At 36.5% G+C, this 21744-nt stretch overlaps 1 pseudogene; it reads left to right on the plus strand.

Annotated features, from left to right (window-relative positions):
• Positions 1-19015: 19015 nt before the first annotated feature.
• LOC122701201 lies at positions 19016-19153 on the plus strand (annotated as a pseudogene).
• Positions 19154-21744: the final 2591 nt, after the last annotated feature.

Consider the following 21744-nt stretch of genomic DNA (forward strand, 5'->3'; position numbering starts at 1 on the left):
AACTTGGTTCATTTGATTCATTTTCCTATTTTCATTTCTCTTATAAAGCACCTTAGAGTAAACATGACAACCATGTCAAATTTTTTGATCTATTTAAGCAGGCTGAAAAAAAATATTTTCTACTAAGCTCTCCTAAGAAGTTCTAAACTCCTTGCTCAATTAGAGAGCACACAAAGAATAGAGAACTTTTAGATACAATATACAGATTTATCTTTTAGAGTTAATTATGTGTTGACTTATTATTTAAATATAATAAGATCATTGGTGGCCATATGTATTGATATTCAAAAATGTTTCCTGGTAGTATATAGCTCTATCTTGAATCATTTAGAAAGAAGAAAAAATATATATAAGTATCCTATTGATATAGGTTGTAAATTACTGTTCTTCATAAAATAATAAAAATGTAAATATACAATCCAAACTTTTTTTGTTGTCTCTTTTCTCTTTGGAAGCATGACAACATTTTGATTAAATGGATACTTGTTTAGTCAAGGTAGGATAAGTCCTAGTCACTAAAATTGATTGTGGTGAGTCAGAGGCAGCTAATGAACTCAAGGCTTAAAATGACATTGATCTCTGCTCACTCCTTTGTCTATTTGACCATGAAATTGGAAGTGGGCAACTCTTCTAGCTATGAGCACTGGCATAGAAACACCTTTTTGTTCCTAAGAACTAAAGAGCAATTTAAATCTTATATTTCCAGTTCAAGTCAAGGAACTATTTCCCTTGTGGGATCACTCAGAGCTGTAAAATAACACTTTTGCAGAGTTGAAAGCAATCTGGGAAAACTTAATTTTCACTAGAGTAACCTGAATTTTCAGTTATGGTGAACATTATTTTTGGAAAGAAAATATGCAGGTAATCAAATCTTGACTTTTTATGTATGATATAATGCACTGTTGTAGCCCAATTAAATCTTTTCCATAAAGTTAATGATAGTCCCAAAACATGCGTACTTTTCATAAAGTAATATTATGTGTTCCAAAGCAATAGAGAGATTCTGTTGAACAAAAGCAGAGTAATTGCAAATAATTTTTGATAATTTTAACTTTGAGTTGAATTCACTAGTCCTATTCCTAGAGAAGGTCACTATTAGCTCCTTGTTGAGTTAATGCAAAGAGGGAAAATAAAGACTGCTGGTAGATAAGGAGAATTTGAATCCTCCTTATTCTCTGGAGAATTTCAAAAGAAGAGGCTTCTGGCTCAGATGGTAGAGTGGCAGGAAGTAAGAGTCAGGTACAGGAATAAGGAGGAAAATTAGGGAAAATGCTGCACATTTATACATACAACAACAGTACTCCATCACCCCGTTTCTGCCCATGCATAAACAACACCAGCACCATTCTATCAGTATCTTGAGCAAAATACTAGAAATTGGGTAAAAGTCAACCTGGAAGATACAAACACAAAAAATGCAGAATATTTAATATTAATATCAGATAAAGTATTTAAAATTGAGAGCATTAAACAAGATAAAGATATGCTGTGATATTCATAAATCCCATGTGTAACAACTAACAAAGCAATTCAACACAAAACTTCAACCACCAGCCAAAGTATTGCTAGTAGCGTTGCTTCTAGTGAGTAACATTTTTCCATTTTGCCTTGAAGGCACTGGTAAGATGTAGGCAGAAATGGTGAGGTAGAGTTTCAGGGGAAAATTCTTTGAAGTGGGCCTACTTTGTTTGCACCTTGTGAATTCATCTTTTTAATCCTTCTTCTGACTTAAACGTGTGTGAGATGGCTAGAAATCTAGCAACTGTCTTGTGAAACGTGTGACTCTGAAGTGCCCTGACCTGACAAGATGACTGTGTCCATGTCAGGGTGAAAGCCAGCTGCTAAAGATTGCATGCTAGAAAGAATGAAGGTAACATGTTTCCCACTGATAAATACAGAGAACTACTGTGTTTGTCTTAGATTGCAGGTTTGTGAGAAAAAAATAAATCGCTATTTTGTTCAGGACTGTTATTTTAGTTATTTCTTATTAGAGGCTTAATATAATTTCAACTGATAGGAAGAGCTTGTTAAAGATACAACTGTAGGGATTTTCTTGGTGGTCCAGTGGCTAAAAACTCCATGCTCCCAATTCAGGGGGCCTGGGTTCGATCCCTGGACAGGGAATGAGATCCCACATGGTGCAACTAAGAGTTTGCATGCTGAAACTAAGACCTGGCACCGTCAAATAAATCAATATTTAAAAAAAAAAAGCTACCATAGTGGGAGATTTAAAAAGCTTTCCCAAATATGAACAGGTAGAGTTAAAGTACACAAAATTAAGTAATTATATAGGAATTTTGAATAAAATTAATTTCATTTGGTATGTGTGTGTATATATATAAGTTTCTATATATAGACAGTAAATATGTATGCATTGTCAATGAATACAGCTTGAGCAGCAGGGTTTTATTTTTAATTGCACCTTTAAATTATGAAATTGATTTGAAATTGATTTTGAAATATTTGCATATATATGTACATAGCTTATATGGAAGATGCCAACAAGATTTTTTTATTTTAGTTTAAATGTATAGGACACTGTGTACTATTTAGGCTTCCCAGGTGGCTCAGTGGGTGAAGAATCCACCTGAAATGCAGGAGGCACGGGAGACATGGGTTTGATCCCTGAGTAGAGAAGAGCCCTTAGAGGAGAGGATGACAACCCACTCCAATATTCTTGCCTGGAGAAGCCCGTGGACAGAGGAGCCTGGCGAGTTATAGCCCATATGGGCGCAAAGAGTTGGACGTGGCTGGAGCAACTGGGCATGCACACGCATGTGCTGTTTGTTTGGTGTATGTGTGCGTGGCCTCCTCCAGGGGATCTTCCCTACCCAGAGATCAAAACCGAGACTATTATGTCTCCTGCTTTGGCAGGAGGGTTCTTTACCACTAGCACCTGGGAAGCCTGTTTGTTTGGTAGTAAATGTTAAGTCTAGCTCATAATTGGTCCTGACTTTAGAGTTGTGAGTCATATCTTTCAGGTAGCATTATATCAACCATTTTCAATAAAACACAATACTTCCAAATCACATCTCAAACATATAGTTCATGGTTAAGCAAATTCTCTAAGGTTTCAATAAATGATAATACTGTTAGAGATGCTTTTGTGGAATATATTTTAAGACTGTCTTGTGCTGTTTGGTAGGAGACACCTGCAGAAAAGATGATATTTAAGTTAGTTTCAGCATTTATGATCTTAGGTGAACTACAGAGAAGATGCATTTTTCCTCGTCCTCTTGGGTGTTCTTTTATTTTAAATCTGATTTTCATATAGATTTGTGTCTCATAGTCTAAATATAATGGAATTCTAAAGATATCTAGTGGCTGATACCCAAGCATACATTAAAAGATGGGAAGCACTGAGCAGTGTGAACGTACATATTCATAATAGCTGCCTAACTAATATTTTTTCCCTCAGTAGACTAAGTCATACTGTGTATTTTCCATCCAACTGAAATATTATAAATCACTTTTTAATATCTTTTTATCTGAACAAGAAAAAAATCATTTGTATTACAGACATGTAAATTTAACTTAAAACTACAAAACCTAGTTTGAGGCTTGATACTCTGGCCATAAATCATATACAATAACATTGTAAATGAGATAACTGTAACATTATATTCTCTGGGCAAGGTTAATAGATTCACTTCAAGTCTAGCAAGAAATTGTAGCTGACATTTTCCCATTTCTTTCAGAAAAGCCTTTATAAATCCTCAGCTTCTAAATTGGACTGGATTAGGTCCCAGTGGAGAAAATCCTAGATTTAGTGTTTTTAATTTCCTAACTTACTGAGTAGGAACCAACTTTATAACTGTAGTCAAATATGACTGGGGGACTTTTTAACAGGTTATTTTTGTTATTCTCATCCAATTCCAATAATAAAACTAATTGTGTTAATAATAATAAAGAAGAAATGATGGCAAAAGTGATAGTAGTCTAAATTTTTAAAAAGCCTATCAATTTTGGTTAAGCCAGGCCAACAGTGGAGAGAAAAATATAAATAAGAGTTTTATTCAAACCTTCCCTGGTTGACTAAACAACACACAGAAGGTCCACTGCTTTCATTTTCAGCTCACAGCTCTTTACCCTGGTAACAGAATATTTACACTCTACTATGCCCTGTTTCTTGCTGCTGTCAAACTCTCCTCTGGGAACTGGCATAATGGGTGATCTTAATCTCCTTTTACTGTGAGGAAGAAGACTGTCTGCGTCATGATACCTGGAGGCCCAGAAAGCTCAGCTGCCTAACCTAGCCTGTGCAGGGAAACTTTTTCCAAATGCCATGTTAGCATTGGGCTTTAGTTACAAGATCTTAGTTACATCAGGAAACAAGATGTTTCCTGATCGTTGTAAAAACTGAGTGATCTGCAAGGTGGGGAGGTGGTTGTATAGGAAAATTCCCCACAATGTGGCATTTCTTCTCCTTCTCATTTGTCAGAACTCTCATTCTTATCTCCAAATACCACGGTTAATTATATGGTCTCTTTCCTGCTAAAAGTTTCTGTGGATTGCATTTTATGCTGTATATTCTTGTTGAATTATTCTTCGGGGAATTCCGTTTCATCACTTCATTCTGATGCCCAAGTCCTACCAGGTGTCCTTGTCCTTCAGGGATAGAAGCAGGCTTTTCCCACTGTCCTTTCAGATCTTCCTACAATGGGCCTGGTATATCTGAGTTTTTGCAGTATTTCTGTTCTCTATTTACACTTGTCTCATTTCCTATCTTTATTCTTGCTCTTCTCTTTAACTTGGATATCTACCAAATCCAAGTAAAACCGCATGCTGTCATGGGGAGGGCATATGATTAACACATTGCTCAAAACCCAATTGAAAAGGCATCTGATTCCCTGAAACTTGCCGTGGCTCATTTCACTCTACACTGACTTTCTCTTATTTAAATTTCCTATAGACTTACTATAATACCATATAGCACATTTAATTTCCTTTAAGTAGCATTATGCATATTCCTTGAGGATTATTCATATGTCATTAACTAGACCCCAAGCTACTTCAGGTCAAGAATAATACCTTTTACCTCTTTACACTCCTTGTAGAGTCAGTGAAATTCTAGGTGTATAGTAAATGATAGGTGAATTCAAGTTAACTTTTTTAGCAGATTATAAGCCTTGGCCATTCTGGACATCTGCTGTAACCAAGTTGCATGTTATTATAACAAATTTTCACTAGTTATTTCACTGATTGAATTACCATTAAAACTTCTTAAAACCCTATTTTATTGTTCTTTCAGAGTGATTTGGGAGTCAGACAGGTGCTCTCTTTGAACTTTTTGCCTCCTTAACAAGCAATAATCATCTCTCTAAAATGCACCTCCAGTTCTGTGCTTAAGGAACGAGCGGTTTCTAAGTCTTTTGTACTGTTTATAGTATTGTTTCTTCTATTTGACAGCTCAAATACTGCCTGGCTTAAACCCACAGATGCTAAAGGGTAGAGATTATTTAGTCATGACTTTTTTTTATCTTAGCAATACAAACAACACATATAATAAATGTGGGTATTTAATGCTTAAATCTGATACAGGGATTCCTTTATTGTAATTAGGTACAATATGATGCCCTGAGGCTTCTGGCTCTTGCTTTCATAAAAAGATTGGTTAAGAATGAAGGATGATATTAGCATTGTCCTTATGGAATAAAATATTACTATCCATCTTTCAAATATCAGCCTCATAAAGTAAGGTGGATCTCATCTCTGGTAACACAAATTATATCTCAGTCTAGAGAATTGTAACTTTTTAGACTTATAATTTGTCAATTCTTATCATAGATGCAATAACCTGTCAAATGGTCAGCATGTCTTACATGATTGGCAGAAACACCTGCTAGGTTCTGTTTCTTGGTTTCATTTTTTGTTAAAATTAGTTCCATGAAAAGGTAGGCGATCTGTAAGTCTTTTGTGATTGTGTCTATATGGCATCAAGTCAGTGATTTTAAAAGCTTCAGTTAGTAACTTGCATTACGATTTCAAAGAAGTAATTAAAAGATTATTTATTTGGTTCTTTTCAATAATTTGTTGTTATTAACATGAATTTAATCCTTCAATTAGCAGCTATTCATTTTTATTCTGCATAAAATGCTTTTCTGGATACTTTTTGAAGTACAAGTATAACATACAATCCTATCAGTATATTGAAAATGCACAGCATGTGTGCACACACATACAGACAAGCACTTAAACACACATGCAAGTGAAAGGCTAAATAATAAGAGATTAGCATGTACTTCTATGAAATAATACGACTGAACGGGTAAATGAACAATGTGAGTAAATATTGTGCATTGAAGGAAGATTACTACTTGGGTAGGGGTTATAAGGAGAAAAGCGTTTCAGATGAGAGCTACTATTTGTTAAACCCTTGAAACTCATTGTTCTATCATTTTCAGTTTCTACCGTTTTCAGACAACTCATCAAAGATCCACTTTATGTGGATTTTCACTTTTGCTGAGGAAAGAGTCTATACTATGGTGCTTACAAAGTTGATGTAGGGAGTGATATTAGCTGTAATGCCTCTATCATCCATCTTCATTTAATGTTACCTTTCCGATTCTATATGGTGGTATTTATCAATTTGGGATTCAAGAAGATTCTGGACAAGTTATTACACTTGAATATTAAGTCTGGTCTATTGTTTGCCTCATGACTGACTATGTTTTACGTATTCTGATAACCCGTCACCTGCAGTGTCTAACACATTTCAGATATTCACTATCACTTTGAATGTATGTGTGGGTGATGGAAAGATACATGTGGCCTCAGTATGGCAGTGAGAAGTGGGAGAGGAAAATGAAGTTGAAAAAAGTTAGTGAGGTCATAACAGAGAGGGCCTTGAATTCTAACAACTTGTTCCCGCTCTATGATATAGGCACTTATTTTATTTTATTCATTTTCCCCAGGCTTATTAGGATATAATTGAAATATACCACTGTATAAGTTTAGGTATACAACATAATAATTTGACTTACAAATTTGTAAAATGGTTATCTCATGCTTAGTGAGCTTTCGTCAGGTGATACAAATACAAAATAGAGAAATAGATAATTTTTTTCCTAGTGATGAGAGCTCTTAGAATCTACTCTCAACAACTTTCAGACAGCAGTGTTAATTTTCATACAGCAGTATTAATTATCAAGTCATGCATATATCTTATAACTAGAGCTTTGACTTTTGACTGCCTTCATCTAATTTCCCCTACCCTCAACCCCAACTCTGGTAACCACAAATCTTAACTCTTATTCTATGAGTTTGTTGGTCTGTTTGTTGTTAAAGCATTAACTAACCTACAACACTGTGTTTGTTCCTGTTACACAGCATAGTGAATCAATATTTCTATGTGTTTAAACATGGTCACCATAATAAGTTTAGTTATAATATGCCACCATACAAAGATATTAAATAGTTGTTGATTATATTTCCCATGTCATACATTTCATACCCATGACTATTTTGCAACCAGAAGTTTGTACCTCTTAATCTAGTTCAGTTCAGTTCAGTTCAGTCACTCAGTCATGTACGACTCTTTGCAACCCCATGGGCTGCAGCATGCCAGCGTTCCCTGGCCATCACCAACTCCCACAGCTTGTTCGAACTTATGTTCGTCGAGTCGGTGATGATATTCGACCATCTCATCCTCTGTTGTCCCCTTCTCCTCCTGCCTTCAATCTTTCCCAGGATCAGGGTCTTTTCCAATGAGTCAGTTCTTTGCATCAGGTGGCCAAAATACTAGAGTTTCAGCTTTAGCGTCAGTCTTTCCATGAATGTTCAGGACTGATTTCCTTTAGGATTGACTAGTTTGATTGCCTTGCAATCCAGGGTACTCTCAAGAGTCTTTTCCAACACCACAGTCCAAAAGCATCAATTCTTTGGCACTCAGCCTTCCTTATGGTCCATCTCTCACATCCATGCTTGACTACTGAAGAAACCATAGTTTTGAATAGATGGACCTTTGTTGGCAGAGTAATGTCTCTGCTTTTTAATATGCTGTCTAGGCTGGTCATAAATTTTCTTCCAAGGAGCAAGCGTCTTTTAATTTCATGCCTGAAGTCACCATCTGCAGTGATTTTGGAGCCTAAGAAAATAAAGTCTGTCAATGTTTCCATTGTTTCCCCATCTATTTGCCATGAAGTGATGGATAGGATACCTTGCATGATCTTAGTTTTCTGAATGTTGACTTTAAGCCAACTTTTTCACTCTCCTCTTTCACTTTCATCAAGAGGATCTTTAGTTCTTCTTCACTTTTTGCCATAAGGGTAGTGTCATCTGCATATCTGAGGTTATTGATATTTCTCTTGGCAATCTTGATTCCACCTTGTGCTTCATCCAGCCTGGCATTTTGCATGATGTACTCTGCACACACATTAAATAAGCAGGGTGACAATATACATCCTTCACGTACTCTTTTCCTGATTAGGAACCAGTCCGTTGTTCCATGTCTGGTTCTAACTGTTGCTTCCTGACCTGCATACAGATTTGTCAGGAGGCAGATAAAGTGGTCAGGTATTCCCATCTCTTGAAGAATTTTCCACAGTTTGTTGTGATCCACACAGTCAAAGGCTTTGGTGTAGTCAATAAAGTGGGAGTAGATGTTTTTCTGGAACTCTCTTGCTTTTTCTATGATCCATTGGATGTTGGCTATTTGATTTCTGGTTTCTCTGCCTTTTCTAAATCCAGCTTGAACATCTGGAAGTTCTTACTCTAACTCACTCCTTTTTTTGTCCCTCACTCTTCTCCCCTCTAGCAACCACCTGTGTTTCTCTCTGTTACATTGTTTTATGTTGTGTTACATTTGTTCATCTGTTTTGTTTCTTTTAGATTTCACTTAGGGTAGCTCAGATGGTAAAGAAGCTGCCTACAGTGCAGGAGACCCAAGTCAATCCCTGTGTTGAGAAGATCCCCTGGAGAAGGGAATGGAATCCCACTCCAGTATTCTTGCCTGGAAAATTCCATGGACAGACCATGGGCTCGTAAAGAATTGGACATGACTAAGTGGCTAATGCTTTCACTATAAGTGAAATTGTACAGTATTTGCCTTCCTCTGCCTGAATTATTTCACTTAGCATAATACTCTCCAGATATGTCCATGTTGTTGCAATTGGCAAGGTTTCACTCTTTTTTTTACAGGTGAGTATTATTCTATTGCATATATATGTATATCACATCTTCTTTATTCTATAGTTGGGCACTTAGGTTGCTTCCACATCTTGGCTATTATAAATAATGCTGCAATGAACAGAGAGGTGCATGTCTGTTTTAATTAGTTTTCTTCAGTTAAATGACCAGGAGTAGGATTGCTAGATCATATGTAGTTCTATTTTTAATTTTTTGAGGAATCCCGATAGTCTTTTCCATAGTGGTTGCACCATTTTACATTCCCACCAACAGCGCATGAGGGTTTTCCTTTTCCTTTGCCAAAACTTGTTATTTGTTGTTTTTTTTTGGTAATAGTCAATTTGACAGGTATGAGGTTACACCTCATTGTTGTTTTGATTTGCATTTTCCTCATGATGAGGAGTAGGAAATGGCAACCCATTCCAGTATTCTTTTTGTTTTCCATTCCAGTATTCTTGCCTGGAGAATTCCATGGACTGGCTACAGTCCATGGAGTTGCAAAGAGTCAGACATGACTGAGCGACTAACACATGATGATGAGGAATATTGATCATCTTTTTATGTGCTTGTTGGTCGTCTGCATGTCTTCTTTGGAAAAAATGTCTATTCAGATCTTCTGCCCATTCTTAATCAGGTGGTTTGCTTTTTGATGTTGAGTTGTGTAAGTTCTTAGTATATTTTGGATATTAACCCTTTTATTGGATATTTGGTTGTGAATATCTTCTCCCATTCAGTAAATGTCCTTTCATTTTGTTGATAATTTCCTTTGCTGTGCAAAATCTTCTTAGTTTGATGAAGTCCTATTTGTTTCTTTTGCTTTTATTTCCCTTGCCTGGAAGGAGAAGGAGAGACATGTCCATAAAAATATTTCTGAGACTGATATCCAAGAGCTTACTGCCTGAGTTTTATTCCACAAGTTTTATAGTTTTAAATCTTACATTTAAATCTTTAATTTATTTTGAACTTATTTTTGTGTATCATGCAAAAGAGTAATCCACTTTGATTCTTTTGCATGTTTCTGTCTAATTTTCCCAACACCATTTATTGAAGAGACTGTATTTTCCTCATTGTGTATACTTGCCTCCTTTGCTGTAGATTAGTTGCCCATTCAAGTATGGGTCCACTTCTGGGCTCTCTATTCTGTTACATTGTTTTATGTGTCTGTTTTTGTGCCAGTATCATACTGTTTTGATGACTGTAGCTTTGTAATATCCTTCAAAATGAGAGCGCATGATGCCTCCAGTTTTGTTCTTCTCAGTATTGTTTTAGCTCTTTGGAGCCTTTTGTGTTTCCATTTTAGAATTATTTGTTCTGTTTCTGTGAAAAATACTGTTGGTATTTTGACAGGGATTGCACTGAATCTGTAGATTGCCTTGAGGAGTATGGTATTTTAACAGTATTAATTCTTCCAATCCATAAACATGGTATATCTTTCCATCTGTTTGTATTGTCTTGAATTTCTTGCATCAGTGTCCTAAAGTTTTCCAAGTACATGTCTTTTACCACTATGTAAAAGAGGTCTTTTATCTCAGGTATTTTATATTTTTTGATGCAATGATAAATGGGAATATTTTCTTAATTTCTCTTTCTGATAATTCATTGTTAGTGTATAGAAATGCTACAGATTTCTGTATATTAATTTTATATCCTGCAACTTTACCAAATTTCTTGATGAGTTATAGTAATTTTTCCAGTGGCATTCTTAGGATTTTCTATGTATAGTATCATGTCCTCTTCACATAGTAAGTTTTATTTCTTTATTTCCCATTTGGAGTTCTTTTATTTCCATACATTACACAGTTTCTCCATTCTGGTGTCTATAAAAATTAACTCTTTCTAGTCCCACATAATTTCTAGAAATTGTACTGTTCCTTCACTGCTGGTTGTTCTTTTCTTGGTTATAAAATACTATAGTATGTATATGTGTGCATGCAAGCTCAGTCACTTCAGCCATATCTGACTCTTTGCAACCATATGGGCTGTAGCCTGCTGATTCTGCAGTCAAGAATACTAGAGCAGGTTGCCATGCCCTCCTCCAAGGGATCTTCCTGACCTAGGGATTGAACCTGCATCTCCTGAATTGCAGGCAGATTCTTTACCCACTGAGCCTCCTGGGAAGCCCCATAACATGTGTATAGCTTAATATATTTAACAGATTTTATTATATATATTATATTAATGTTATATGCTAGTGTTATATATTCTAGAAGGAAATGGCAACCCACTCCAGTATTCTTGCCTGGAGAATCTCAGGGACAGAGGAGCCTGGTGGATTGCCATCTATGGGGTCGCAGATTCGGCCACAACTGAAGCGACTTAGCAGCAGCAGCAGCAGCATACTATACTACTTCATATTGTGTTATGCTAATTTATTTAAATAATAGTATTGTACTCATTTTATTTGTTATTAATTCTCCTCTAAAAAAAGCTCTATGTATACAGGGACTTTGTATCTTTATTTATTTCTGTATCCTCATGCTTATAACAGTATCTAGTCAATAGTAGACACTCAGATACACATTTTCTGAGTTGTTTAATTAGTGTTGTGAACTAATTTTTGATACATTGAATTTGTGCTTCTCAAATAAAAGTTTGTCAGAAATTGTCATAGAAATAAAAGGGTTTCAATTCAAAGATATTGTGGAGATATAGTGATACAATTTAATAGAGTGAGCACAATTTCAATTTGGTGGATAAAGTAGATCTCTCAGAAGATAGAATTTAAACTTAAAGCTAAAGGAAGAGATAGGAAAGCAGACAATTGTTATAAACTATACTTATGAATGTATGCATGTAGGATTGTGTGCCTACAGACAGCGTAATACCCCTGATCAGGTCAGAGACAAATTATTTATGCTGCTCTTATGAGGAATTAATGTATAAATTTAGTGATTTTACTTTATCTAGTTGTAGTGCTATGTAATTATAATCTATGTTCATTTTTAGTGCATTCATATATCTTACATAGGAGCCAGCCCTGGTGGCTTAGATGGTAAAGAATCTGCGGGAGACCCAGGTTTCATCCCCGGGTCAGGAAGATCCTCTGGAGAAAGGAAATGGCACCCGACTTCAATATCCTTGCCTGGAGAATTCCATGGATCAAGGAGCCTGGTGAGCTACAGTTCTTGGGGTCCATAGTTTATGTGACATATTGGCTTACCATGAGAAATGGCATGATAATATCCTCATTGTAGAAAGTTTGATTAAAAAATAGCTGATCACTTTCTTCCAGGGTGTTGTAATTGATTAACATGGTCATCTCTACAGTATTTGAGTTTCAGTAGAAATTTTATTATATGATACTTGTATAAGATTATGAAGAGAAAGTACTTGGATTCGAATTCCAGCTTTGCCCTTAATAGTAAACAAATTCAGCAAATCATGTAATGTCAATTTATGTCAGATTAGTAACAATATCAAATATCATTGTTGTAAGAATTAAGTGAGATAATGTTATCAAATTGAAAATTTTTCTACTTTTGTTCCTTTTTCCTACAAATTTTTTTCTTATTCACCTACATTTATTTTCTTTCTTTTCAAAATAACTGTTCTCCTACAGTTTAAGGCTACTCTCTTACCTATGGGACTTCCCTGGTAGCTCAGACGGTAAAGAGTCTGCCTGCAATGAGGGAGAACGAGGTTCGATCCCTGGGTTGGGAAGATTCCTTGGAGAAAGGAAATGACAACACACTCCAGTATTCTTTCCTGGAAAACCCCATGGATGGTGTAGTCTGGCAGGTTACAGTCCATGGAGTCACAAAGAATCATACACCTACACTTCAAATATTTTTTCAGAATTATTTAGCTCTGACTATTCCTCAATTTTCAAATGACTTTATTTTCACCTTTCTAAAAGGTGAATTTCTTCTTATCAGTACACAAACATAATCAAATCTTTCTCATTCTTAAGTCCATATTGCCCTGCAGTTTATTCTCTCCCCTTTTTTCTATTTTTTACACCACAGCTTCTTCAAACAAATGAAGAATTTACTTGATACTCACTCTTTAAAATTGTGTTATCATTTATTATCTCCACTAGAATGGCTCAAATTCTCATGTAGTTTATAAGTTTTAGAGAATACTCTTCAATGAAGAATGTTTTCACTATAAGTGTACTAAGTAATGGAAGAAAACATATTTAGAGCATAGATTTACCTTTGCTTCTCCTGGGAACCAATGAGAAACTTGGGTTTCAGGAATTTTATGATAGTTTGTATGTGGAGTACTTACTTGAATACATTGCAGGTTTGGAACTGTAATTCTTTATGAGTCAGTTTTTAAAAATTTACTGACTAGTAAATTTTATTGCTCCTGGCTTTTGTGATGGGTGGATTTATGCAGAAAATTCTGTATGTAGTAAACAACTTCATTATGCATGGGCCTAACACCTTGTCTCATATTGTCCAGCAGGCATTAAAGTGCCAGCCTCTAGTCTGCATTTTGGTTTCCATCTCTTTGGACCACTTGCATTTAGTTCCCACTTTTCTCTCTAGCTTTCAGTTTCTTCTTCAATCATGGTGTATAAGGATTTTTCTCATTAAAGTTTGGCTATACACTTAAATATCTTATTGTAGGGGAGGAAAATAATTATTCCTTTTTAGCTTTCTGAATTTTTAGGTGAGAACTCCTCTGATAAAAGATGATTAAGAAGAGAAAAGCAGATAGAAATTTATTAACATATGTGGCTCATGAATACATGGGAGATACCCAGGGAAAAATGAGTAACTCCCGAGGTAGCTTAGAATTCCGGCTTCAGGATCAGTTCAGTCCCTCTGTCACGTCCGATTCTTAGCCACCCCATGGACTGCAGCCAGCCTGACTTCCCTGGCCATCACCAACTCCTGGAGCTTGCTCAAATTCATGTCCATTGAGTCAGTGATGTCCAACCATTTCATCCTCTGTCATCCCCTTCTCCTCCTGCCTTCAATCTTTCCCAGCATCAGGGTCTTTTCCAAGGAGTCAGTTCTTCACATCAGGTGGCCAAAGTATTGGACCTTCAGCTTCAGCATCAGTCCTTCCAATGAGTATTCAGGACTGATTTCCTTTAGAATTGACTAGTTTGATCTCCCTGCAGTCCAGGGGACACTCAAGAGTCGTCTCCAACACCACAGTTCAAAAGCATCAGTTCTTCAGTGCTCAGCTTTCTTTATTGTCTAACTCTCACATCCATGCATGACTACTGGAAAAACCATAGCTTTGACTAGATAGTCCTTTGTTGGCAGAGTAATGTCTCTGCTTTTAAATATACTGTCTAGGTTGGTCATAACTTTCCTTCCAAGGAGCAAGCGTCTTTTAATTTCATGGCTGTAGTCACCATCTGCAGTGATTTTGGAGCCTGAGAAAATAAGTCTGTCACTATTTCCATTGTTTCCCCATCTATTTGCCATGAAGTGATGGATAGGATGCCATGCATGATCTTAGTTTTCTGAATGTTGAGTTTTAAGCCAACTTTTTCACTCTCCTCCTTCACTTTCATCAAGAGGATCTTTAGTTCTTCTTCACTTTCTGTCATAAGGGTGGTGTCATCTGCATATCTGAGGTTATTGATATTTCTCTTGGAAATCTTGACGCCACCTTGTGCTTCATCCAGCCCGACATTTCATATGATGTACTCTGCATATAAGGTAAATAAGCAGGGTGACAATATACATCCTTGACTTACTCCTTTCTTAATTTGGAACCAGTCTGTTGTTCCATGTCTAGTTCTAACTGTTGCTTCTTGACCTGCATACAGGTTTCTCAGGAGGCAGGTAAGGTTGTCTGGTATTCCAATATCTCTTTAGGAATTTTCCACAGTCTGTTGTGATCCACAAATCAAAGGCTTTGGAGTAGTCAATAAAGCAGAAGTAGATGTTTTTCTGGAACTCTCTTGCTTTTTTGGTGATCCAGCGGATATTGGCAATTTGATCTCTGGTTCCTCTGCCTTTTCTAAATCCAGCTTGAACATCTGAAAGTTCTCAGTTCACGTACTGTTGAAGCCTGGCTTGGAGAATTTTGAGCATTACTTTGCTAGCGTGTGAGATGAGTGCAGTTGTGCAGTAGTATGAACATTCTTTGGCATTGTCTTTCTTTGGGATTGGAATGAAAACTCACCTTTTCCAGTCCTGTGGCCACTGCTGAGTTTTCCAAATTTGCTGGCATATTGAGCACAGCATTTACACAGCATCATCTTTTAGGATTTGAAATGGCTCAACTGGAATTCCATCACCTCCACTAGCTTTATTCGTAATGATGCTTCCCAAGGCCCACTTGACTTCACATTCCAGGATGTCTGGCTTTAGGTGAGTGATCAGACCATCATGGTTATCTGGGTCGTGAAGATCTTTTTTGTACAGTTTGTCTGTGTATTCTTGTCACCTCTTCTTAATATCTTCTGCTTCTGTTAGGTCCATACATTTCTGTCTTTATTGTGCCCATCTTTGCATGAAGTGTTCCCTTGGTATCTCTAATTTTCTTGAAGAGATCTCTGGCTTTTCCCATTCTATTGTTTTCCTCTGTTTCTTTGCATTGATCACTGAGGAAGGCTTTCTTGTCTCTCCTTACTATTCTTAGGAACTCTACATTCAAATGGGTATAATTTTCCTTTTCTCCTTTGCCTTTAGTTTCTCTTCTTTTCTTAGCTATTTGTAAGGCCTCCTCAGACAACCATTTTGCCTTTTTGCATCGCTTTTTTCTTGGGGATGATCTTGATCAGTGCCTCCTGTACAATGTCTTGAGCCTCTGTCCGTAGTTCTTCAGGCACTCCTAAATATCACATCTAATCCCTTGAATCTATTTGTCACTTCCACTGTATAATCATAAGGATTTGATTTTGGTCATACCTGAATGGTCTAGTGGTTTTCCCCACTTTCTTCAATTTAAGTCTGAATTTGGCAATAAGGGGTTCATGATCTGAGCTACAGGCAACTCCCAAGTCTTGTTTTTGCTGACTGTATAGAGCTTCTCTATCTTTGGCTGCAAAGAATATAATAGATATGGTTTCGGTATTGAACGTCTGGTGATGTCCCTGTGTAGAGTCCTCTCTTGTGTTGTTGGAAGAAGGTGTTTGCAATTACCAGTGTGTTCTCTTGGCAAAACTGTTAGCCTTTGTCCTGCTTCATTTTGTACTCCAGAGCCAAATTTGCCTGTTACTCCAGGTATCTCTTGGCTTCCTACTTTTGCATTCCACTCCCCTGTGATGAAAAGGACATCTTTTTTGGGTGTTAGTTCTAGAAAATCTGTAGGTCTTCATAGAACTGTTCAATTTCAGCTTCTTCAGCATTTCTGGTTGGGGTGTAGACTCGGATTATTGTGATATTGAATGTTTGTCTTGGAAATGAGCAGAGATCATTCTGTAGTTTTTGAGATTGCACCCAAGCACTGTATTTCAGACTCTTTTGCTGACTATGAGGGCTACTCCATTTCTTCTAAGGGATTCTTGCCTACAGTAGTAGATATAATGGTCATCTGAGTTAAATTCCCCCATTCTTGTTCAGGACCAGTGACCCCACAAGAGACTGACCCAGACTTTCCTGTGAGTGACCAGGATTCTCCGGCGGAGGTGTGGGTCGGCTGTTTCCTCCTGCAGGGTCAGGGACACTGAGTGGGCCAGTGCATGCATGGGACCTTTTGAAGGAGATTCCCATTATCTTCATTACCTCCACCATAGTTTGGTCTCTAGTCAAACAACAGGGAGGGAATATAGCCCCGCCTATCAACAAAAAATTGGATTAAAGGTTTACTGAGCATGGCCCCACCCATTAGAACAAGACCCAGTTTCCCCCACAGTCAGTCTCTCCCACCTGGAAGCTTCCATAAACCTCTTATCCCTCAGAGGGCAAACAGAATGAAAACCACAATCACAGAAAACTAGTCAAACTGATCACATGGACCACAGCCTTGTCCAACTCAATGAAACTATGAGCCATGCCATTTAGAGCAACCCAAGATGGACGGGTCATGGTGGAGCGTTCTGATAAAATGTGGTCCACTGGAGAAGGGGATGGCAAATCAGTTCAGTATTCTTGCCTTGAGAACCCCATGAACAGTATGAAAAGGCAAAAAGATATCACACTAAAAGATGCTCTCCCCAGGTCATTAGGTGCTCAATATGCTACTGGAGAAGAGTGGAGAAGTAACTCCAGAAGGAATGAAGAGACAGAGCCACAGCAAAAACAACACCCAGTTGTGGATGTGACAGGTGATGGAAGTAAAGTCTGATGATGTAAAGAGCAATGTTGCATAGGAACCTGGAATGTTAGGTCCATGAATCAAGGCAAATTGGAAGTGGTCAAACAGGAAATGTCAAGAGTGAACATCGACATTCTAGGAATTAGTGAACTAGAGTGAACATTGACATTTTAGGAATTAGTGAACTAAAATGGACAGGAATTCAGGCTTAAATACCATTTTAATAGAGAAATGGGAAAAGGGGTGTAGGTTTCTTAGGGGAAAGAAAATGCTTTTAGAAAAGATGAATGAGCCTTTAGAAGAACAAATGGGAAGTATGATAGTCTGTGGGAAAATTTGTTTGGGAGTCATGTTAACTTCTCCCCTCCCCTCCTGTGATAAGCATCAATCTTTCCTGTTTGATGAAATTTCCAGATAGGGGATTTATGACAACGGAGTTCCTTTTAGAGGATCTATCTTTAGGCAGATAAGAGGAGTTCAGAGAAAGCCTCTCCCTGCATTTGTTGCTTTTCAAGTACCTACAGCTCAAAATAATCACTATGCCAAAGTGGTATATTTTGGGGTGGAATGTTTTGAATTTCTATAGTTATATTTTGGCTTGGCATATTTTGGTATTTAAGTATTTTATTCTGTATTTTATTTATTTCAATCAGGAAGAAGTAATTCCTTTATTAGTTCTATATCACTTTCTGAATTCTCCATTCCCTGCAGTATTGTAGTAGTCAGAACCCCTCCATGAATTCTGTTTTTATTAAAGTCACCAAATATATCTAAAGACAAAGAGCAGATAGCTTATTTGGCAACAGTTGATAGCTAACTCATTTTTTTGCTTCTGGAATATTAGTCCTTCCTGTCTTTCTACACTTTAGATTCATTTTCCTGTTCAATCTCATCACTGGCCCTTCTTCCTAAGACTGCCAATTTAGTTTTCAAGATCTATCCTTGACTATCATTTCTGCTGTCTATAGATATCTCCATAGCTAAGGCTTTAATCTGATAATTAAAAAATTTATATTTCCAGAGATTTCTCTCCTGTTTCAGAACAAGTTTATCTGGCATCTGGATATCTACCATGTATTTCCCCTTAAACTAACATGTTAAAAGTCAAATTTATCACTTTGCCTACATGGGTTCACTCTGAAAATCCCTGATGCCTACTTCCCCACTAACTACACATGATTCTTTTTGACTTTTTAATTCCAATAAATGGCAAGCCATTAATCTATTTAGTCAAGCCACTTCTTTGGAAATCCTCTCCTCACTTCTTTCTCTTTTGGCCAGCACAAGATATAAATGCATCATGTCAATTTTCCCCCACCCACCCCAAACTTGTCTAATTCATCCATTTCTCTTTTTGTCCATTTCATGCTACTTAAGAACAGGCTGTCTTCCTTCTCACCTGGTTTGTGGTAGGATATTTATTTCCTCTCTCCATACTTCCAATTTTGCCACTCCACAATAAAATAAACTTTTTTTTTTCTTAAGGGAATATCTTCTCCTAAAAGTTTTTTATGCATACTACTGCCTCAGTCTGGGGTACCTTTTCTATCTCTGCCTCTTTAGCTGAAGAACTCCTATTTACCATTCATTACTTATATTACTCGTAATCCAGGAGGCCTTCTCAGACTTCCAGTGCTGACTGTTCCTTCTTGTGCATGTTCTTTTCACAGCACTTATCACGTCATGTTTTACCTGCAGATAGCCTAACTAGATAGGCTCTTTGGCTTCTCAGCCTTTTTGGCTAAGATCAAGTGTAGCATCTGTTCTTATCAGTTTAATATCTGATACATTCTCTATCTGAGGCCTATATATTCAATGGATTTTTGGAGCAGGGAGTTGGAATAGGAACTTACTCTATGGGGGAAAAAAAAGAAAATGAAGAAGGAAGAAAGAAGAAGAAACAAAGGGGGAAGCTCTTTGAAAGCATGCACATATATATCCAGTGCTACGTACAGGGTCTTGCACATAGTAGCCACTTAGTAAATATTTGTTATATTTTTAAACAAGAGCAATATTCTCAGTGTCTGTCATTTTATCCAAAGCCAATGAAATGTTATTTTGGCAAGTAATATCCCCATTCCAAGTATTGTTAAAAACAGAATAGATTCTCTTTTTAATATTGATTGTAGTTTAGTACAGATCTATCTTGAAAGTCATTGCAGATGGTGATTGCAGCCATGAAATTAAAAGACGCTTACTCCTTGGAAGGAAAGTTATGACCAACATAGACAGCATATTAAAGAGCAGAGACATTACTTTGCCCACAAAGGTCCGTCTAGTCAAGGTTATGGCTTTTCCAGTGGTCATGTATGGATGTGAGAGTTGGACTATAAAGAAAGCTGGCCAAAGAATTGATGCTTTTGAACTGTGGTGTTGGAGAAGACTCTTGAGAGTCCCTTGGACTGCAAGGAGATCCAACCAGTCCATCCTAAAGGAGATCAGTCCTGGGTGTTCATTGGAAGGACTGATGTTGAAGCTGAAACTCCAATACTTCGGCCACCTCATGTGAAGAGCTGACTCAAATGAAAAGACCCTGATGCTGGGAGGGATTGGGGGCAGGAGAATAAGGGGACGACAGAGGATGAGATGGCTGGATGGCATCACTGACTCGATGGACATGAGTCTGAGTAAACTCTGGGAGTTGGTGATGGACAGGGAGGCCTGGCGTGCTGCAATTCATGGGGTCACAATGAGTCGGACATGACTGAGCGACTGAACTGAACTGAACTGATCTTGAAAGTAGTAATGAAAGCAACATTAAGTAGTTTATTTGATATTTGCTATGCAGTTTATTATCATTTTTCTTCAAGGACCTAACCAATTGGTTGATTATCTGAAAACAAAATATGCTGGTCTCTATGTATTTAAATATTTTTACCAAAATAGTCATTGTGCTGAGTTTATAGACTATGCCAAAAAAAGTATTTAAAGTTATATGCTTTCTATGTAATGTTCCTATAGAGTTGAGTGAATGTTTATGAATTTGAATGTAAAAGTGCATTTAATTTTATTTCTAACCATTTTAGGAGTATATATTAGACTATTTTCATGAATACTGTAATTAATTTCAGAAAGTAGTGTTTCAACAGAGGGGATTATTTCAAATGATCTTCAGAAATATTTCACATGCAAAGGATAATTATTTACACATATTACTATGGCATCTGTCTATCAAAGTTTGATAAATATGGAGTATACAATTCTTTCTTTTAGATTCCCAAATCAATTTAGTCATCAAGTATTTGAAGGTAACTTCATATAAAGAACACCAGAACAAGAGTAGAGCAAAATATTTTGCTTAAGCTCTGTTAAAATATTTCCCTTAAAAATGTGTTCTGTAAGGTTGGTCAGGTCCTTGTATTAGCTATACTGGATATGTTAATATTAGAAAAAGTAGGTTTTGAGGCAAGAAATATTGCTTGAAATAAAGCCACTTCTTAATAATAAGAGGATCAACATATCAGGAAGATAGAGCAATTACAAATTGTACACACATAGACCAGAGCCCCATAATACATGAAGCAAAAAGTGAAATAGCTCAAAGAAGAAATAGACTATTCAACAGTATTAGAGATTTCAATACCTATTCTCAGCCATGAAAAGAATAATTAGGCAGAAAATCAGCAAAAACATAGAAGGCTTGAATACATTATCAACCAACTTGACTTATTTGACATCTATAGACTGATCCATTCCAATAATAGCAGAATACATATTGTATCAAGTGCACCCTAACCATTCTCTAGGCTATATGCCATGCCAGAAAATAAGCCTTATCAAATTTAAAAAGATTTGAAAAAAACCATCATCCAAGACACAACAATAAAAACCAGAAAAAGATAAAAATAAAAATTCCCTCTCAGAATGAAACATAAAATTCCAAAATCCATTAAATCATGTAACGCTAAGAAAGAAAAATAAATAACAACTAGGGCATAAGCTAACTCCAGGTAAAGTTACTGATAAAAAAGAGTCACACAAAGATTTAAAGTATTTTTGTTTAGAATATGTAAAGGTTAACTTAAGTAACACTATTAAAAAATAACAGAAATATAAAGTAAAAATTCTAGAACAGTTAGAAATAAAAATGGTGTAAATTATTGAAGAAAAATTATAACCATTGAAATAAAATATTATCAAAGGAAATTGATAAATAGTAATGAGTAATTCATCTAAACAGTTATGTTTCTCTTTTCCATTCATTCTTCTATGCTGACTGAAACTATCCAGACATATTGCTAAATTTGTTCTGCTTCTTGCTCATTCATTCATCCTCTCACTCAACAGATATTGATTAAACATCTCCTGTGGCAGGCAGTTTTAGATGCTCTCATAGAGCTTACATTCTAGTATGAAGAGATGTGCCTTAGTTAAAAAGTAATTTCGTTGCGTGATAAGTGATTTTAAAGAGATAGCATTTCCCTCTCTGAATTTCAGTATAGTTTCTGA

This window comes from Cervus elaphus, chromosome 9 (assembly GCF_910594005.1).
Source record: "Cervus elaphus chromosome 9, mCerEla1.1, whole genome shotgun sequence".
NCBI classification, from domain to species: domain Eukaryota; kingdom Metazoa; phylum Chordata; class Mammalia; order Artiodactyla; family Cervidae; genus Cervus; species Cervus elaphus.